Source organism: Gobius niger, assembly GCF_951799975.1.
Source record: "Gobius niger genome assembly, chromosome: 24".
NCBI lineage: Eukaryota > Metazoa > Chordata > Actinopteri > Gobiiformes > Gobiidae > Gobius > Gobius niger.
In genome coordinates, this window is record NC_136875.1 from 2364578 (window position 1) to 2383794 (window position 19217).

General features: G+C 41.3%; 1 protein-coding gene across 22 annotated transcripts in view; it reads left to right on the forward strand.

The window, feature by feature from the left end:
- Window positions 1–670: 670 nt before the first annotated feature.
- nfasca (neurofascin homolog (chicken) a) overlaps window positions 671–19217 on the forward strand; it is a 107378-nt gene continuing 88831 nt past the window's right edge. For 18 of the 22 annotated variants that reach the window (XR_013794205.1, XR_013794206.1, XM_079582460.1 and 15 more), the window contains exon 1: window positions 672–803. The gene's annotated coding sequence lies outside the window, so the exon portion shown is untranslated. Of the gene's footprint in view, window positions 804–19217 lie in introns of all 22 variants that reach the window. The other 4 variants (XM_079582468.1, XM_079582470.1, XM_079582472.1 and 1 more) reach the window with 2 other exon arrangements.

Consider the following 19217-nt stretch of genomic DNA (forward strand, 5'->3'; position numbering starts at 1 on the left):
TTTGTTTGGACATTATATATGTTTGGACATTATATTTGTTTGGACATTATATTTGTTTGGACATTATATTGTTTGGACATTATATTTGTTTGGACATTATATTTGTTTGGACATTATATTTGTTTGGACATTATATATGTTTGGACATTATATTTGTTTGGACATTATATTTGTTTGGACATTATATTTGTTTGGACACTGCATGAGTTTGAAGATTAAAATGAGAAAGAAAACTGGGGGAAAAAATGAAAAAATGTGTAATAAAATTGAGTAAAATGGGGCAAACAGAACTGGGATCTAAAGACATAAGATTTTATTCCGGCACCTGCTTTTCTCGAGTCCCTGAACGTTTTCTCCTCCGGCTGTGGAACGTGACGAGCTTCCCTGCATGACGTCATAAACACATCCGCCGTGACACCAGTTTGTATCGGGGAGTTCATGTCCCCGAGCAGAGGCAGGGCCGAACAATGCAGGAGACGACTGGATGGAGGAGCCTCATCCAAAATGCATGAGCGGAGGCGGGGCCAAGTCGGGGGGGGGCGGGGCCAGCAGTCACAGATGGAGGGTCCCGACTGTGCGCGCCTCAGTGAGAGTGTGAGGGGAGCGGAGAAAGCGCAGGACGGACGGGCTCTTACTGTCTCCTCTGGTTTTTGCTTTCCTGTTTTTCCCCCGCTTTTTTTTTTTGGACTTGGATTTGAGTGGCTTCTGCTGTGTCTCTGCTGCCTCATGTCTCACACTCTGTGGAATGGAGAGGCACATCGGTGAGAGCCGCTTACCTGGGCAGGAGAGGGGCTGTTGTAAAGGTAAGGCTCTTTTGTGGGCCGTGGGAACTTGCTGTGTCTTATTGTGAGTGAGAGCTGTGTGTGGATGCTGACCTTTGCTCGGTGCTGCTGGTTTCCTCCATAAACCTGCCCCACAGATGCAGGGACGGTCCGGACGCCGCTCCACCGGCCCCCTTTGTTGTTGCCAGTGATTTCACTCTTTTTTTTTTTGCTACAACAAAACAGATAGAGCTGTCAGACAGTCGCCCAGTGGAGGTTTCCTCACAGACCATTGAGCAGCTATCGATTGTGCCTTGTGTGTGTGGGCAATATCAATGCACAGATACAGTACATGGAGTATGGATTCAAATGCACAAACTGGTTCAGACGACAGGCCTGTCACAACAAACAGCATGTCAGCTCTGATGTAATGAGGCTGGAACATGTTGCTAGAGGCAGAATTGCCAAAACCCTCTTTTGATTCCCTTGTTCTAAAAAGGACCTGATCATAACAAAGCTTTACGTCCAAGTTTTGATGCTGTTGCTGTTGGTCCGGGGACATCATTAAAAAAAAGCCCAATGTTTGCACCATTTTCCCCAATTTTAATGTTTTTTTTTTCTTATTTTTGCCCAATTCTTTATCGTTTTCCCAATTTTTTCTCTCATTTTTGCTCATTTTTTATCACAAAAAAAAATCCGATCCTATTTTTTTCCCAACCCCCCCGTCATTTTTCCTTATTTTTTGTGCCACAATTTCTTCCAATTTGCTTGTTCCCCATTTGTCCCTATTTCTGCCCCCATTGTTTTTCAAAAAAAAATATTGTACACCATTTTTTCCTCATTTTTGCCACAATTCCTCCCAATTTTTTCCTCAATTATTCCCCTTTTTTTTACCCAACATTTTTTTTGCAGTTTGTGCGTAATGTGCTCTGTAACCATGTGTAATGACTTGTAAGTATGGGTTAGATACACAATGGAATAACTTCTGTTAGTACTTTGTAGGACACGGGTTAGGGTTATGTCTTATTACATTATGTACTTACAAACTACTAATACAAGTAGGGCTGCTCGATTATTGAAAAAATAATAATCACGATTATTTTTGTCATAATTGAAATCACGATTATTCAAACGATTATTTGTTGCCTTTAAAAAAATCCATCAAAAAAGTGACAAAAATCCATCAAAAAAGTGACAAAAATCCATCAAAAAAGTGACAAAAATCCAGCAGAAAAAAAGACAAAAATCCATTAAAAAAATGACAAAAATCCAACAAAAAAAGACAAAAATCCATTAAAAAAAGACAAAAATCCATTAAAAAAATGACAAAAATCCAGCAAAAAAGTGACAAAAATCCAGCAAAAAAATGACAAAAATCCATCAGAAAAAGACAAAAATCCAGCAAAAAGTGACTAAAATCCAAAAATTGAAAAAAAAAAAAAAAAATTTGAAAAATAAAAATAATTTAAAAAAAAATTTTGAAAAAAGAAATTATAATCGATTTTTTGCGATTATGCTAATTTTGTAATCGTTTACTGTTGTAATCGAAATCGTAATCGAATTTCGATTAATTGCACAGCCCTAAATACAAGTTACTCTATTGTGTATCTAACCCATTGGTACAACTTATTACACATTCTTACAGAGCACATTACATTGTACTAAATCAAGTTAGGTTCAATGTATCAAGGGTCGTGTGAAATCAAGTGTTACCCTTCCAATATTCCCCTATTCTCCCAAAATGATTCCCCATATCACATCCCCACATTTCTTGACATTGCTGTTACACATTTGCAGATCTTCCAAACATAATTGTTCTGTTTTCTGTTTTTTTATGACCCAGGACGTCCTGAGCTGGTCCGGGGGGTAACGGCCTTTGTCAAATGAAATCCTCACAGTGAAGGCGTTATGGCGTTATTTGTATTCAGAGACTTGTTTTGTCCCTTAAGGGGGGGCGTGTCCTGGGCTTTTCGCCCTCCAGCCGGAGCCTCGGGGCGACCTGTCAGGGGCAGTGGGCGAGTGCGGTGCCCGGGGGGCCCAGATCCAGAGTCAGGATGGTGGTCAGGCTCAGTGTCTCCAGTGCAGGGTTTTGTTTGTTTGAGATGGATCGGGAGCAGGCCAGAGGGATTCAGATCATGGGATTCAATTTGTGATTTGAATATTTTATGTATAGCCTATGTTTAATCTTTTTTGCTCTTACACATTGAGCTGCATATGGTCTCTGTCATATGGTGTGAGCAGCTGTATTTAAGTCTGTTGCTCAAATATGAATCTCTGGCACACTTTGTTTAGGTGAAGGGTATCATTAAAAGTTTTTCATCAGTTTTATCCGATTTACGGGGGGAAAAAATACATTCAATTACATTTCAAAAGTAAGATTAATGATGTAGTAGTTCTTTTTCGATATACTTGGTCCTATCAATTGTTCAGGTGTTGTTATTTTGGTTCATTCTACAAACATCTGTAACAAATGTACCAAGCTGCTGTGTTATGGATTTAAATACTCTTCATGGCAAATTTAAATTTACATTTTTTAAATGAAGTCTGAAGCTTAAAACTGATGATTGTATCGTTAAATATCAGTATCTGTTCAGCTCAGGAAGGACTTGCTTGTATTCAAAGTCAATGTAGTCTAGTTCTTATCATTTATTATGTAAATGTATATTGAATGGATTATTATGGGGTCGGCACTTATAAGCTTATTGCTTCAGCAGACTCCATTTTGAGCATCCACACTGTATGAATTTTGGAAGATAAAATGAATGTAAAATTGCTTAAAAAAGCAACTATTTTAAACTAAATTGAAATACATTAAGGACGTTTATTTTGCCTTACATGGCCAAGTCGTGATTTAAAAAAACACTAAAATGATCTCAATTAACGTCAACAATTCATATTAATTTATAGGAAGAAGACATTCTTAACATTTGAACAATACCACTAAATCCATCCATCCATCCATTTTCTTCCACTTTTCCGTTGCCGGGTCGTGGGGGCAGCTGTTGGAGCTGCCCAAATCACATTGCACCAGCCCCTATGGCGCCTCCTGCAGGTGGTGGGTCCACAGAAGGACGACCTCACGGTTCAAACCGGGCCTGTTGGTCTCTCATAAGGGGCTTCTGAAACGCTCTTAGTCTGACCCGTCACCTCGGACCTGTTTGCCATGGGAGACCCTACCAGGGGCACGAAGCCCCGACAACAGAGCTCCAGGATCATTCGGGCACTCAAATCACTCTCTAATAAACTATCTCCCTGTTCAGCTACATAAATGTATTCTCCACAAGCTGCAGCGGCTTCTTGGGTACAGGGATGATGAGTGGAGGCACCGGCTACAACCTGCATCGCCATGAAATAATAATAATAATAATAATCCGTGACCCAACCCGACCCACGCGTCACACGCCGTCTGTCCCCAGGTGAGGATAGTACTGCACGCCACGGGACACACGTGGAGTTTGTTTATAGCGACACACATGGCTGTCCTGCTGTGGCTTCTAATTGTCCATCTGCCACACTGGGATAGGTGAACACATGTTAGCCCAGCAGCTCAGACCGTCACACAGATGTTCTACATGCTCAGTGTCTCTTGTGAAATGTGGACAGTGTCATTTTGTCAGCTTAAATTATAGACCATAATATTGTAGATGGGGTCTCCAAATAATAGATTACATGAAAATAAATAACAGTTGTTTTTGTTTATATTAGCAGGGCTTTTTTTGAATGTTATAATTCATCACATGAAGACAAACTTGCAAACCATTAAAAACGTCTCCTTCTCTGTTTGGAGCTCAACAAGTCCGGCTCCCAGTCCCATCCTATATCTCTATGTCAATCAAATTCATTTTACTTTGCAAATGTAGATATGCGATTACATAATAAACCCATTCGAGTGTGTTAGAGAGGAAGCAGCACAGTAGCTCGCCTCACAGCTAGAAGGTCCTGGGTTCGATTCCCGACAGATGTTCTGTAGGTTTCCTCCAGGTACTCCGGTTTCCCGTACCACTAAAAACATGTACAATAGATGAATCCTCCAGCCAGGTGATTCTGACCATCAGCCTGGCTCCACATCTGCAAATGGGTCCCCGGGCGCAGTACTGCCGCTGCCCACTCGTCCTGCGGGTCGTCCAGTGGCTTCCAGGGATGTACAGTTGTATAATGACAAATAAAGCACCTTTAACTTTTTTGGAAAGTCAGTGGTTGATCGGGTGCTTCAGTGTGGTTTCCCTGTCCCTCAGAGCTGCTGAAGCTCTTTGGGAAATCCCACTGAAGCTCTGCTTTTAAAAAGCAGCCTCTGATTGGCTAAATGGGCTAACTATGAAGCTCAGATTCAAATCAAAGGATGGTGTTGTAACAGCCACCAGCTGTATTGGCTGTCTCCTGCTCCTCCTGCTCCTGATCCTCCTGCTCCTGCTCCTCCTGATCCTGATGCTCCTGATCCTCCTGCTCCTGATGCTCCTGCTCCTGATGCTCCTGCTCCTGATCCTGAAGCTAGTGCTCATGATGCTCCTAATGCTCCTAATGCTCATGATGCTTCTGATGCTCCTGCTCTGTGTCTCTGAGAGCAGCGTTAGCGTTAGCGTTAGCATTAGCATTAGCATTAGCTGTTGTTGAAGCTACAAAAAGAAGCTGAAGCAGTTGAGACCAACTTGACAGGGATGGACTTTACTGAGCACTCCTTAGACCTGGATTAGTCCATTAGTCTCTGCTTGCTTGGGGAATGTGAAACTGCAGCACTATTTACTTTTCTCTGCGTGTGATCTAACTTGAACTTGTCTTTCTTTCCTTTGGTTGAAGCCAGTTTAAGTCGCCCATATTGCACTTTAGTATGGCAGGAGCCTCACGATGGTATACGAGTATCTATATTTAGATGAGAGCACACATGCCTTATTTATGCCACTAAGTGTGTCACTGCGGGTACAGTAGAACCAAGCACGTAAGACTCCAATGTTCACGTCTAAAAGCATTCACGGAAATACTCTTTGTATGGATTTATTTGGAATCCAAGTACAGGTTTTTCTGTCTTTCCTCAGTGATGAACCTTCTGTACGCCTCATGGATCGAGCTGTCCTTGTCTGAGTGTTTGTTGTGCTCAGGAACCTGTGGTACTGAGCCAGGCCCAGACGGACAAAATAAAACAGGGACATGTAGTGCGGCAAAGATAATCACTGTATCGATGTATCAATAAGGCAGGTTAACTAGCTTAAGATTCTGCCCACTCGTTATTTATTTATCTATCTACTATTCACCTTCCTTTGGCTTTGCTTATGTGCTGAACTCTGTTTCTATGTAGAGCTTTGTTGTTGGAACTCAGATGTTCAAATAAAAAAGATGAAGATGATGTTCATGTGGGATGTTTGAAGATGAAGTACTTTTGGAACAGAGCTACATTTTTAAGCTTTAGAGTTAGTTTGTAAATGTGGCTATGCTAGTTCCTCTGACCTGGAGTTGTGAGTGCCAGTACTTCCTGTACGGGTTCCTCTCCTATGGATATTCGCTCAGACCTGCTCAAATAGTTATATTTTCTAAAGATTACAGATGGACAGTGAGTTCCTGGTAGATGATCGTGTTAAAAACTTAATGTAGGATGTAAATAGTTTCGCCTGGAAGCTAACGGCTAACATGCAACAAAGTCAAAGTAATAAGTAATAAACCAGTCGCTAACAGTGAGCGTCTCACATTCTGCCGTTGGATCAATGAAAATGTTGCTCCTGGTTTTGCATTAGTGGCATAGGGGTTAGCCTCACCGACCTGTCACAAGATGGCCGCCACATTTGCCACATCAACGAGCGTCACGTCCTGCTTTATATCAAATTAAAACTAGACAAGATGTTTGTTTTCATGCAGATTAGTTAAAGGAATAGGCCACCGTTTTTCACATACTGAGATATGTTCTTACCTTAGCTTTGACGAGTTCTTTAGGACCTGTCTGATCTTCACCCGTGCCTTCAGTCACGTAAACACAGCGCAGACGGCGTTAGCATTTAGCCTCTCCCTCTCTCCTCTATAGCTCCAAAACAGGTCAAGATAGAAGCTACCAAGCTCTTCCACGTTTTCCCTATTTAAATATGGTTACGTGAAGTGTTACACTACAAAGTATAATCACACAAAATGAAACAATGTGGATTTTCTAAGCGGATAAAAGGGGGAACTATATTGTAAGGCGTAATAATACCAGGAGTAATTTGGCATCCGCACAGTAATCTTCACTTTACTGTTCGGATGCCAAACTACTCCTGGTATTATTATTATTATAAAGCTAAGGTAAGAACATATCTCAGTATGTAAACACAGTGGCCTATTCCTTTAACATTTGTGGCACTATTTCAAATGTTATAATGCATGAAATGAATGTTAGCCTTTAGCTTCAAGCTTTCCGATCTTTATAAACTGAAATATTTACATCAATACATCAAGTATTTAAGTGAGTGATCATCCATCATTAACTGGGGGAATCTTTAGTAAATATGATTATTGGAAAGTGATCTTAATGGAGATGAACATGGACAGGAAGTGCTGGTGCGTACAACTCCAGCTCAGAGGAACTAGCGTAGCCACGATGTCCTGGAGGCACCGCAGTTCGAGGAGGATCCTGTTGTGAGCGAGGACTGAGGCTGCCTTCTGCGGAGCTTCAGTGTTCATTATGTGGCCTGTGTGCGTACGTAGATGACGTGGCGGCGCATGGACACACCGAGCATGTAAGAAAGGCAGTTTGTTTGGCCGTGGACTGACACAGAATGAGTGATTGTGCGGATCAACGCGGGGTTTTGTTCTCGTGGGAACAGCGGAGCGAGGCCTGAGCACCGAGGAGCACTGGCCGCCCTGCGCTGTTAGCATACGCCTGTTAGCATAAATCAGAACGCCTCTTCATGTTCTGTCCAGCTCACTGGCAATAAAGCATGGAGCTGGCAGAAGATATTTTCATTGAGGAGAGTGCGGTTTGGGTTAGTAAGGGCTCAGCGGTATCAAACCTATGCCCAGGACATCAGTGCATATACTGTATTTATGAACAAGACAACGTCATTCATTCATTATCATATTAAACACTGATGGAACACAGGAACACACTCCTGCAACGTTTATGTTTAAAGGGGACATATGCTCCATTACATTTTTGAGCTTTATGTTCCCTCATGGTTTAAAGTGAAGTCTTTCCGTTGCATCATTCTTCATACAGTCTTTACTTTGGTCAGTTCTGCTTTAGGGTGACCCGAGGTCCCAGGTTTGATGCCCCTGTTCCGTATAACAGTCTGTTTGTGTTTCCTGGATTGCGTTGCATATTGGGCTGCAACTAACAATTATTTTGTAGTCGATTTATCTATCGATCATTTTTATGATTAATCGATTAATCACTTGGCTGTTAATGGTGTAGGAAAATTTTATTTTTTCAATTTCTTTTAATCACATTATAGCTTAAAGGGACTATAAGGAGTTTAAAAATGTTAAAATTAAGTATTTTCCTCCACCTACATGTTCCAGCCATGTCCTAATGTGTAGAATGAGCTCAGACCTGTTCACCACAACTGCCTCTAAAATCCTGTACGGTCACTCAAAAATGTATCACTTCGGCCCGAATTGCCGTCATGCACGAGCTTAACATAGAAGGTGCAGTTACATATATGGCCAGAGGTGGCAGTAGTGAGTATAAAATGGCGAACTTGCTTCCAGCCCCTTTAAGTCGCCCTGTTTAAGGAAATGTTTTTTGAAGGCTCTATTCATGAAATTTACATTGAACAAACCACTACAGACCCTAAATATAAAAATCAAAGTAGGTTTTCATCAAAAATACTACATTTTTTTTGTCATTTTTGCTCCATTTTAGTCTGTGTGAGCAAGAAAACGATTAATCGATTACTAAAATAGTTGACAACTATTTCAATAATCGATTAGTCGTTTCAGCCCTACAATGGGGTGACTGGAGGGTCTTTCATCTCCCCCTGGTGTCTTTGGACAGAAAACCACAATTGCAACTTGACCAGAGTCACCAATACACACTAATGGAATCACGATGAAGAAGCTAGCAGGCTAACGAACAAAGCTAACTGTGGGCTAGCACCACTCAAACAGTATTTACAGCCAAGTTTGAGTAAAAAAAAAAAGATCTCCATTGTGTAATTGGATGAACAATATCCCTCTGTGGCTTTGTCTTTTCTGTCAGTGTAGGATTTACTCTCACGGACAATAAATGAGTAGAAAAACACGACATGCTATGACACCTGCAGTGGCGCTTATGGCCTCTAGGGGCATGAGTTACTTAGTACTGCTTGAAGACGGCGTTATTTTCAATCTGTCAAAATTACGAACCGCCTTCAGCTAAACACATTCGGTAAATGAATTGAATGTTCAGCTAATATAACCTCTGGTCTGGAGCCCTGTAATAAAGACATTCCTGCGTTATTTCTCTAAACCATTTAAGCGCTGATTCTTCTTTCATTCAAATTGATTTTAAAAAAAGGTCCAAACAAGCCTTTTTCTCCATCGTTGGAGCTTTGTGGCCCTTCTGAGACGACTGTAGTGTCCGCTGTGTTTACTTCAGCGTTAGCGTTCACATGCTCGTGCCGTTGTGTTCGCCAAACTTATTCCCATGGCAACGGGCATCAACAGAGCTCCGTCTCATCACAATTGCACATGTGCCCTTCCCTGGTGCTGCGTGACGGTCATTTCTCTCTCTCATGAGAAACAAAGGCTCCACGTGGACAGTGTTCATTTCGTCGACTAAAATATTTCGTCTTAATTTTAGTCAGAGTGATATTTTTGTGACTAAAATTGGACTAAAACTAAATAAAACGTTTCTCATGAGACTAAAACTGTGACTAAAATGTCCAGATATTTTAGTCGACTAAAATAAGAAATGAAAAATGAAAAGGAGAGACTAAAATCATCCAAACTTGTATTGAGCGTCTGAAAGAGCCTCAGATCATGTAAATTCTCTGCCAAAGGATCAGCTCTGAGCTTTGTTCATGTGGAGCAGAAACATGAAGCAGAGGAACAACATTAAATATGATTATAATCAACATTATCAATGCAAAGTCGACTAAATTTACTTGCAATTTTAGTCGACTAAAACTAGACTAAAATTGAAGATATTTTTTTGGCTAAAACTAGACTAAAATCGAATTATATTTTCGTCAAAAGATTAAAACTAAATTAAAACATGTTGTCAAAATGAACACTGCACGTGGAGAGCTCAGACCAGAGCCAGTGTGAGAACGTCCTCAGATACTGCACACGTTTCACTTGTTTTTATTTAGGCGTAGAGTATTTCTGTTTGTTTGCCTATGCATGTCTTTATAGCTTTATCATTTTTCTCATCACTTGATTCCAGGGGTGGACTGGGACTGAGAAACAGTCCTGGACTCTGACCAGCCTGGCCCAAATTAGCGTAATTGTGACACTTCCACAAATACATATTTTAACCTCTTACCCCCCGCCTTAACATTAACAAGTGCATTTTCCCCAGTTCGGCTTTTTATTATTTTATTTTTCTGATTGGCATCATCAGCAAAAAGAACTGGAAAGGTGGTCGTAGAAACAGAAGCAAAATCATTAATATAAATAATAATGGCCCCAAAATTGAGCCTTGTGGCACACCATACTCCACGGAATTCCTTTTAGATTCATGTTTTTTTATACTGGGCTTTACCCAAATCTAAAAGCTTCTCGACTGGAGATCAACAATGTAACTCCTCATTTGAAAGCTAAGACCTACAAAAGTGACAGAAACTTTTCGTCACGTCGCCATATTTTTGTCACATTTTTGTTGTTTTTTGAGCTATTTTTTCTGTCATTTTTTGTTGTGTTTCTCTCACGTTTTTGTTGACTTTTCATCCCCTTTTCTCGCTATTTTGATGCTTTTCTTTTTAGCTTTTAGAAGAATTGTACTTTGTGAATGCTCCTTCAGTGACCGTGGCGCTAAAACCCGTGCTGATTCTGCTGGAGGCTCTGGGGGGAAAACACGATGTAAATCTCAGATCAAACACCTCAGTCATTTAGCAACATTTTATGCAATATGGATAATGTTGAGATGTTTCGGCGATGCACGGTCCGACTGACATGGATGCACATCAGCGCCTTCTTGTCTTCTTCAATGTATTCATATCATACTTGCATATATGAAGGTTTAAGATCATTATGCTCTCATCATGCCTTCATTTCCATAACCTCAGAGGGTTGGTGGACCCGTGTGAGCGTGTGAGCGTGGGGGGAAGTGGCGTGGCCTTGATCCCATTCACCAACGCTGTCAGCTCAAATTCAAAGATTACCCCACACTTGTGAATTAAGCCAGTCCGCTTTCATCAGGGATTATGTTTCCTTATGGTAAAATAAGTAGTGCCATGAATGGAGTGAGAAGACATTATTGTCCAGCAGGGGTGTGCAGAGAGAAACACACGACTAGCAAATATCCAGAACGGTTTGTAAGACAGTTTAGAACAGAGATATGTGCTTTTGCAAATCTCTGCCGGGATCATGAAGGGGAAGTTCATTGTCGATGCCCTTTTCTTTTCGCTCTGATGTTTCTGTCCCGGGTTTTGTCGAGTGATGGGCAGAATGGGCAAGTGTCCCGGACAGGGGGCAGACAGACAGCCGGAGGTGATCTCGGACACAGTCGCCGTGGTAACCTGTACCAGATGGCTTACATGCCCTGTTTCCCTGCATGAGGCGGGAACAAGGGACCAGGCGAAAAATAACAGGAAAACAGATCAATTCATCTTTTCAACGATCAATCCACGTAGCTGATTCATGAACTTAGACAGAGCTTTTGCACAAACCTTAGATAAAAACAAAAACAAAAGCTTTCCTCTAGTTTTATTTAAGGGGAGACACTACAGGCAAAACTCAATTTTTTTCAGTTTTCAGGTTTTGGGTCTAATTGGTCTCTGAACATACAAGCTTTCACCCGGAAACAGAAAATATGCCTAATCTTCACAAAAACATGTTTAAATATTGCGCTGATTCAATGTTCCCCCATAGACTTATATGGGAGAACACAACTTCAAGGCCCTTTTTCTCAAAACACATTTTTCTGTCATTGTGGCGACACTATGTCCACGTCAGTCGGACCTAAAGACTTCACATTTTCCAGCCTTGGACTGAACGATATTTGGAGGATTTTTTTCAGAGGGATTTTTTATTATTTAATCCAGTGGTTCTCAACCTTTTGGAGCCGCGACCCCCATTTTAACAGATAAAGGTGTTCGTGACCCCCTGCTCTGGTCACACCGTGAGAAATCGGAACATTATCCTACATAATTCTTAAAAAACAAAGAAAAAAACAAATGGCTAAAATAAAATTCATCAAATTACGAACATATAATGGCACTCTGGTAAAATAGCACACACATGCAACAATAAAATATTATAATACGTTAAAAAAAAGTATATATATTTTATCTACATGATCTGGCGACCCCCCAAATTCATCTCGCGACCCCCTTGGTGGTCCCGACCCCCAGGTTGAGAACCACTGATCTAATCCATAGCCCAATACTTCAATTCTCAATAAATGGAGTTTTGAATGTCAAAAAATGAGGCGAAAATTACATTTTTACAAATTTTTCCATTAAAAAACAGCTTATTTTAAAACTAAACAAGAAATCCAAAATCCCCTCTAAGAAAGTCTTGGCAACTCATTTATCAATAAAATGAAACCATAAATTTGAATGTAGCTCTATCCATTATTCAGATTTCATCACCGAAAAGATGGGAAATTTGGGGCATTTTTAGGCATAAAACACCTTGTTCTTATATGAAAAGATAAAATGACAGAAAACTTGCCAATGTATTTTTTTCCTCACATTTATGCCAGTGATCGACAGCAACAGTTTCAAATTGATATCTGTAAATATACATTTTTTCCTCGCCTTAACACACAAATCTTCCATTGTCTCGTCCAAACTCCAAAACCATTAGCTGTTTCTGCCAAAGAACTGGCTGTAAACCTGACGATTACTAAGTCCTGTGACCATTATTAAGACTGACCAAAGTAGAGATTAATTCCCAGGCCCTTCTCACACAAACCGACATCCTTCATCCTGTCCTATTGCACATGTTTTTAGTGGGAGGGAAACCTATGCAGACACGGGGAGAACATGGTTGTGAATGTAGGCGCCAGATCTTTGAGAACGTGATTCAGTAGATACAGCCTGTGTCTGCCAGGGCCGGCGTTTGCCTCTCTGGCATCCTAAGGCTAATTGAAGAAGGACAAATTAACCCATTTATGGTGACAAACAGTTAGACTGCGGGGCAGAACGTAATGACCTCAATTCAGGCCCTGCCCCTCGGTGTGAAAGCCACTGTCAGGCTGGGGTTTAAGGACGACACTCTTTAAACTGGTGCAAGTCCAGTTTGGAAAGATTTAAAACTCACTGGACGTTTCTATCTTTTCACTGAGCCTGATGGTGATTGGTTTTATGCCGTGCACATTCAGAGGAGCGTGGATTCAACTCACCTTTGAGCACCTTGAGGGGGAAAGGGGGAAGCCGGAAGATCTCCTGCACATCCACTTTAGAAGGGTCTGAATGCAGCTGACGGAGGGCGTGTGATCAGTGGAGCTCCACTTCTGCACACGCCAGCTCTGCAGGACAATGCTAGTTTAAAGGAACAGGCCACCGTTTTTACATACTGAGATATGTTCCACGTCTTCACTATTTAAATATGGTTACGTGAAGTATAATTACAAAGTATAATTACACAAAATTAAACAATGTGGATTTTCTAAGCGGATAAAAGGGGGAACTATATTGTAAGGCGTAATAATACCAGGAGTAGTTCGAAATACGCGCAGTAATCTTCACTTTACTGTGCGGATGCCAAACTACTCCTGGTATTGGTCGCATACCTCCTTGTTTTTCCCTTTTTTGTTTCTTGCAGCTCCTCTTGTGACGCCTAATCTGTGCTGCAGGTGTGGGGGCTCTCTTCAGTGTTTCAGAAGAAGACATGTGCAGGTCTCTAATGTCTTTAGCTCATAAGCTAACTGGTAAAGCAGTGCTAAGTAACATGTAACATGCTAACGGGCAAAGCTAACTGCGGGCTAACGTCACTTTAAACAGTATTTACAGCCAAGTTTGAGTGAAAAAAAATATTTCCATTGTATAATTGGATGCACAGTAACCCTCTCTCCCTTCACCTTTCCTGTCAGCGTAGGATTTACTCTCCAAGACAATTAATAACTTAAAAATCGTAACTTGCTACAACACCTGCAGTTGCGCTTGTGGCCTCTAGGGGGAAGAGTTAGTTAGTACTGCTACAGACTCTCTGCAGTAAAACAAAAAACACTGAACCTCAACAAAAACACAGACGTACAAAAGTGTCCAGTAAAACACTGGGGAGCACGGAAACCACAAATACAGTTTGCAGAAAAAGGGGGGAAAACACTGCTGTACCAAGAGAGAGGGAGGTTGCTGCTTGTTTACGTGTCGCCGTGACGACAAAAGCAAGTAAAACATTGGCATTTGCTGAAAATGGTTCTTTGGGCTGTGGTACAGTGTTAATTTTGACAACATATTTTAATTTTTTTTAGTCTTTTGACTAAAATGTAATGTAATATTAGTCGAGATTTAGTCTAAAAAAATCTTTTCAATTTTAGTCTAGTTTTAGCCGACTAAAATTGCACGTCAATTTAGTCGACTGAATTTAAGACTAATTTAGTCGACTTTGCATTGAATTTTGAGTTTTTGATAATGCTTAGTCTTTACAGAATTAAACATTAGGGGCCGGGAATGTGAGAGCCAATGCAGTTGAAATGCTAAAAAGCGTTTTTAGTTAAAGTTAAAAATATTAAAAAGTGTTTTGGTTAAAAAGTAGCAAAGGTTAAAAAGTCTAAAAGCTAAGCTTAAAAGCTTAAAAACTCCAGTTTAAAAGACTAATGTAAAAGTGTTAAAAGATCAAAACAGTAAGATTCAAATGCATTCAAGCGGTGCAAGTTTGAGTTAAAAACAGGTAAAAAAGCCCTCAATCTAAGTCACTCCCGTTCCTTAGACACCTCTGATGTCATCAGTGTTGAGCTGAGTTCAGGTGTGGGAGCAAACAGATTTTCTACCTGTTGCTACAGAGAGAATGTAATGTTCATTTTTATTTTTGTCTAATAAATGGACTTCACTGGATTACGTCTCCCTGGTCTTCAGTGTAAGAAACCTTTCACATCTGGCTCACTGTAGCTGTTGAAATGAGCCAACATTAATATTCATGATAATCATATTTAATCGTGGTCCTCGACTTCATGGAGCTGCTCCACATGAACAAAGCTCAGAGCTGATCCTTTGGCAGAGAATTTACATGATCTGAGGCTCTTTCAGACGCTCAATACAAGTTTGGATGATTTTAGTCTCTCTTTTTCATTTTTATTTAGTCTTATTTTAGTCATAGTTTTAGTCTCATGAAAACCTTTAAATTTAGTTTTAGTCCAATTTTAGTCGTCAAAAATATCACTTTGACTAAAATTAAGACTAAATATTTTAGTCGACGAAATTAACACTGCAGTGGTGTGGCATCGTAGACTTGAGTTTCACAGCAGTTCAGCCGATACAGTGTGGCAGCGACCTTTGCCCCCCGAGCGCTCCGCAGTGTGGCTTTAATATTTCCCTCTTTGATACGAGGCGCGGTGCGAGAGCAGACTGTCCGCGGGCTTTTGTTCGCTCCGTCTCTGGTGCGATGCCAGGCTTTGATAAAGAAAGGCACCGCTCTAACTGTGTGGAAGGGGAGGGGAGGGGGGGTTACCAGTTTACCCCCCCGCCCCGCCCCCTTTCACCCTCGTGGGGCGGTTGCTAAGGAACCTTGGCGACCGCTGTGCATCCTGATTGGACGGCGGCCGCCCCGTAGACGCACGTGATAACGAGAGCCTGAGGACGGAGGGGAATCGATGTGGGCTCGCACATGAAAGGAAAAAAAAACAGTTTATGTTTTATTATGGCTTGTGTTGGCTTTGTGTCTATTTTATGGTAAGGTTATTGTCCATTATTACGCTCTTATCGTCATTATGAAGAGGAGGAGGATTATGTATTTTAGAAATATCTTCAGATTCAGCAAGAAAGTGACAACAAAAATGAGATGGAAAAAGCTCCATTTAGATCAGCTTTGTGGGTCAGAACACTGGCCTATGAGCTCCAGTCCAGAAGCTTTTAGATTAGGGTAAAGACGAACTGGAGAAAAGGCACCCGGGTAAAGGAACAGGCCACTGTTTTTCCATGCTGAGCTGCGATGAGTTGATACATACCTGTCTGGTCTTTGTGCTCATGGAAGTGTGTGTTGGCTTCCAACGTCACCCCGTTTGGAGCCATAGGAATATCAGATCAAATCAAATTCACCTTATTTATCTGTTAGGAACTTCATTTGCAGGAGAAGTGCCAGTATGGGCCCGATAAAAACTTAACATCCACAGACAAACAACAACATGGAATGAGAATGGACGGGTGGACTTGGAGTTTGCGGAGAGAAAAGAGGCGTTGTTGACATTTTGAAAATATGTGTTCAGCGTTGAGTTTGAATGTGAGTTTATGGTCGACTATGGAACCCAGGTGTTTGTATGAATGAACCTTTTCTATTATTTCATTGTTGACAGTGAGTGAGGGAGAGCTGGAGTGGCCATGTTGGAAGTTGATGGTCATCTCTTTGGTCTTGGATACATTTAAATCCAGACAGTTCTCCCTACGCCACCGTGAGAATGAGTCCAGTTCAATTTGCAATAGATATATACTGGGAGTGGCCAAATGCTAAGGTGGGTGGTAAGAGGTTTAGGGCCTATGCCACTGGCCTGGAGACTAGTTGGAGACTCGGGTTGCCGCTGGTTACCGAGATGTCTCCGAGACGTCCCCTGGAGATGAGGCGAGTCTCCAGGTCTCAGGGAAAACGAACACGGAGACTTGTTTTGATGGACAACAAAAAAATGTTTTCGCAACATTGCTTCAACTGAGCCTGGAGACACGCCTTATCTCCGGGGGACGTCTCGGAGACACACGAAAAATAAAACATTGGCTTAATCTGAAAAATGTGTAGAAATCATTTACATCTGCATTTTACTAGTTGTTCATAATGATATATATTCATTAGTCCAACTATAAATGTTTCATCTGTAACTGTGAACATTTTAAATTGGAACAAAAAAATGTTCGTGACTTGAATGTTCAAAGGTTCATTGAGTCAATTTAAAACTCTTCATTGAACCAATGTACTTTTAGCCCTCGTGTTGCCTTCACGGGTCATTTTGACCTGCTGTCATGTTCTGGGCATTTGGATGCAAGGTGACACAAGGGGGCGCCCTTCCAACCTTCTCAGTGTAAATGTGAGTTGACTTTCTTCAGAGTGAGACTTTAGGTCAGAAATGAGTGACAGTAACATGACGCTAAATACAGTGAGCTCTTTGTTTGCAGTTAAAAGGCTGAGGCCTCATTGCTCTTCAGTCACAGACTGAGAAGTGAAGAAGGAAGTCATGGAGCTTCTGCTTTAGACAGAACTTTAGACTTCTGCTGCATGTAAGAGTCATATCATATTCATCATGTTACTGTCATTCATGGTGTCTGACCTAAAGTCTCACAAAGTCTCAAAAGTGACCCGTGAAGGCAACACGAGGGCTAAAAGTACATTGGTTCAATGAAGAGTTTTAAATTGACTCAATGAACCTTTGAACATTCAAGTCACGAACATTTTTTTGTTGAACCAATTTAAAATGTTCACAGTTACAGATGAAACATTTATAGTTGGACTAATGAATATATATCATTATGAACAACTACAACAAAATGCAGACGTAAATGATTTCTATACATTTTTCAGATTAAGCCAATGTTTTATTTTTCTCAGTGCAGCTTCGTGACCAGCGGCGACTCGAGTCTGAGTCTCCAACCAGTCTCCAGGCCGGTGAGACGGGCCCTTTGTGGGCGGACAGTCCATCCGAGTTGCGGAGACGTCGCGGAGACTGCCAGTATTTATTGGAGAGTGTTTCAAAACCTATTATTTTTGATCTTAAGAAACAAAACAGTTATTTGCGTTAGCTCCAAAAACACCATTAATAACACTAACGCACACATGGGGCACGTCGTCACTGAGGATTTTTCCATCTTCGTCGGTCAATAACTGTTTAATGCAATCAGGTATAACGAAGGAAAAGACGCCGACTTCAAGCCAAGGGTTGATGTAAGTGTGACTCTGTGGGATGGCGTGTTGATGAGCAGTGGACTCTACAAACCAACCCGCCCCGGTCTCCCTCACAGGCTGGAACAGTTTTCAGATGGTGATACTCAGGCAGCCATGAATTCATCCTTCAATGGTTCAAATCTTTCTGTCACATCCTCTTCTGTCTTTTGTCTTTCTTGGCCCGAAAGAGGGAGGAATATACTCTTTAGCCCGTGGAAAATCAAGTCACTTGCTTTAATGCTGTCCCTGGACCAGCAGCATCAAAACGGGGATCTGAAAAATGTTCCGTTTTTTTTTTTTTTGGTGCCTGCTTTTGTCATGTATTTACCTACCCAGAACTTCTGCCTCATGGTTTCAGTGCATACCCTGAAAATGTAGTGCAGCATTTTGACGAACGCTCAAACACCTTTGCCTTCGGAGGCTTTGACGTGTTCACTGACACAGATACTTCACTTTGATGCATTGACGAAGCATTTGGAGCACGTTTTCCTCGTTTTGAGAGCTGCACTGCAAAAAGTACCCGACTAAAAACAAGGAAAACAATCTTAAAATAAGACATTTTGTCTTGTTTTAAGGAAACAATTCTGCCAATGGGGTCGGCATTTTTTTCTTGCTAAGAATTCTTATTTCTAGAATATTTTTCTCATCATAAAACAAGAAAGAAACACTAAATTTAAGCAAATAAATAGCTAGAATTAAGCTAAATGTCCTCAGAAAATGGAATAATTTAAGGAAAACATTCTTATTTTATGAAAAATTGTGGATATTTTCCTTAAATGTTGCTTGATTTAAGTAAAATGTTCTAAATTACACACATTTTTGAGCAAAATGTTCATAATAAATATTAATATTTAAGGAAAGTATTGCCTGCGCCCGGAGACCCGTCTCCATGATGTGGAGCCAGGCTGCTGGAGGATTCACCTATTGTACATGTTTTTAGTGGTAGGGGAAACGTACGCAGACACGGGGAGAACATGCTCCACACAGAAAGGCCCCGTCCTGGTGGGAATCGAACCCAGGACCTTCGAGCTGTGAAGCTGAGGCTCTAACAAGAAAAATTAGCAAGAAATGGCTAGATTTTCATCCATTCATTCATCCATTTTCTTCCGCTTTATCCGGGGCCGGGTCGCGGGGGCAGCAGTCTCAGCAGAGATGCCCAAACTTCCCGATCCACACACACCTCCTCCAGCTGTTCTGACCCCGAGGCGACACCAGGCCAGCTCGGAGACATAGTCCCACCAGCGTGTCCTGGGTCTTCCACGAGGCCTGACATGCCTGGCTAGATTTTATTTCCTAAAATAAGAATTTTTCTCAAGACACTTTGCTCGGCAA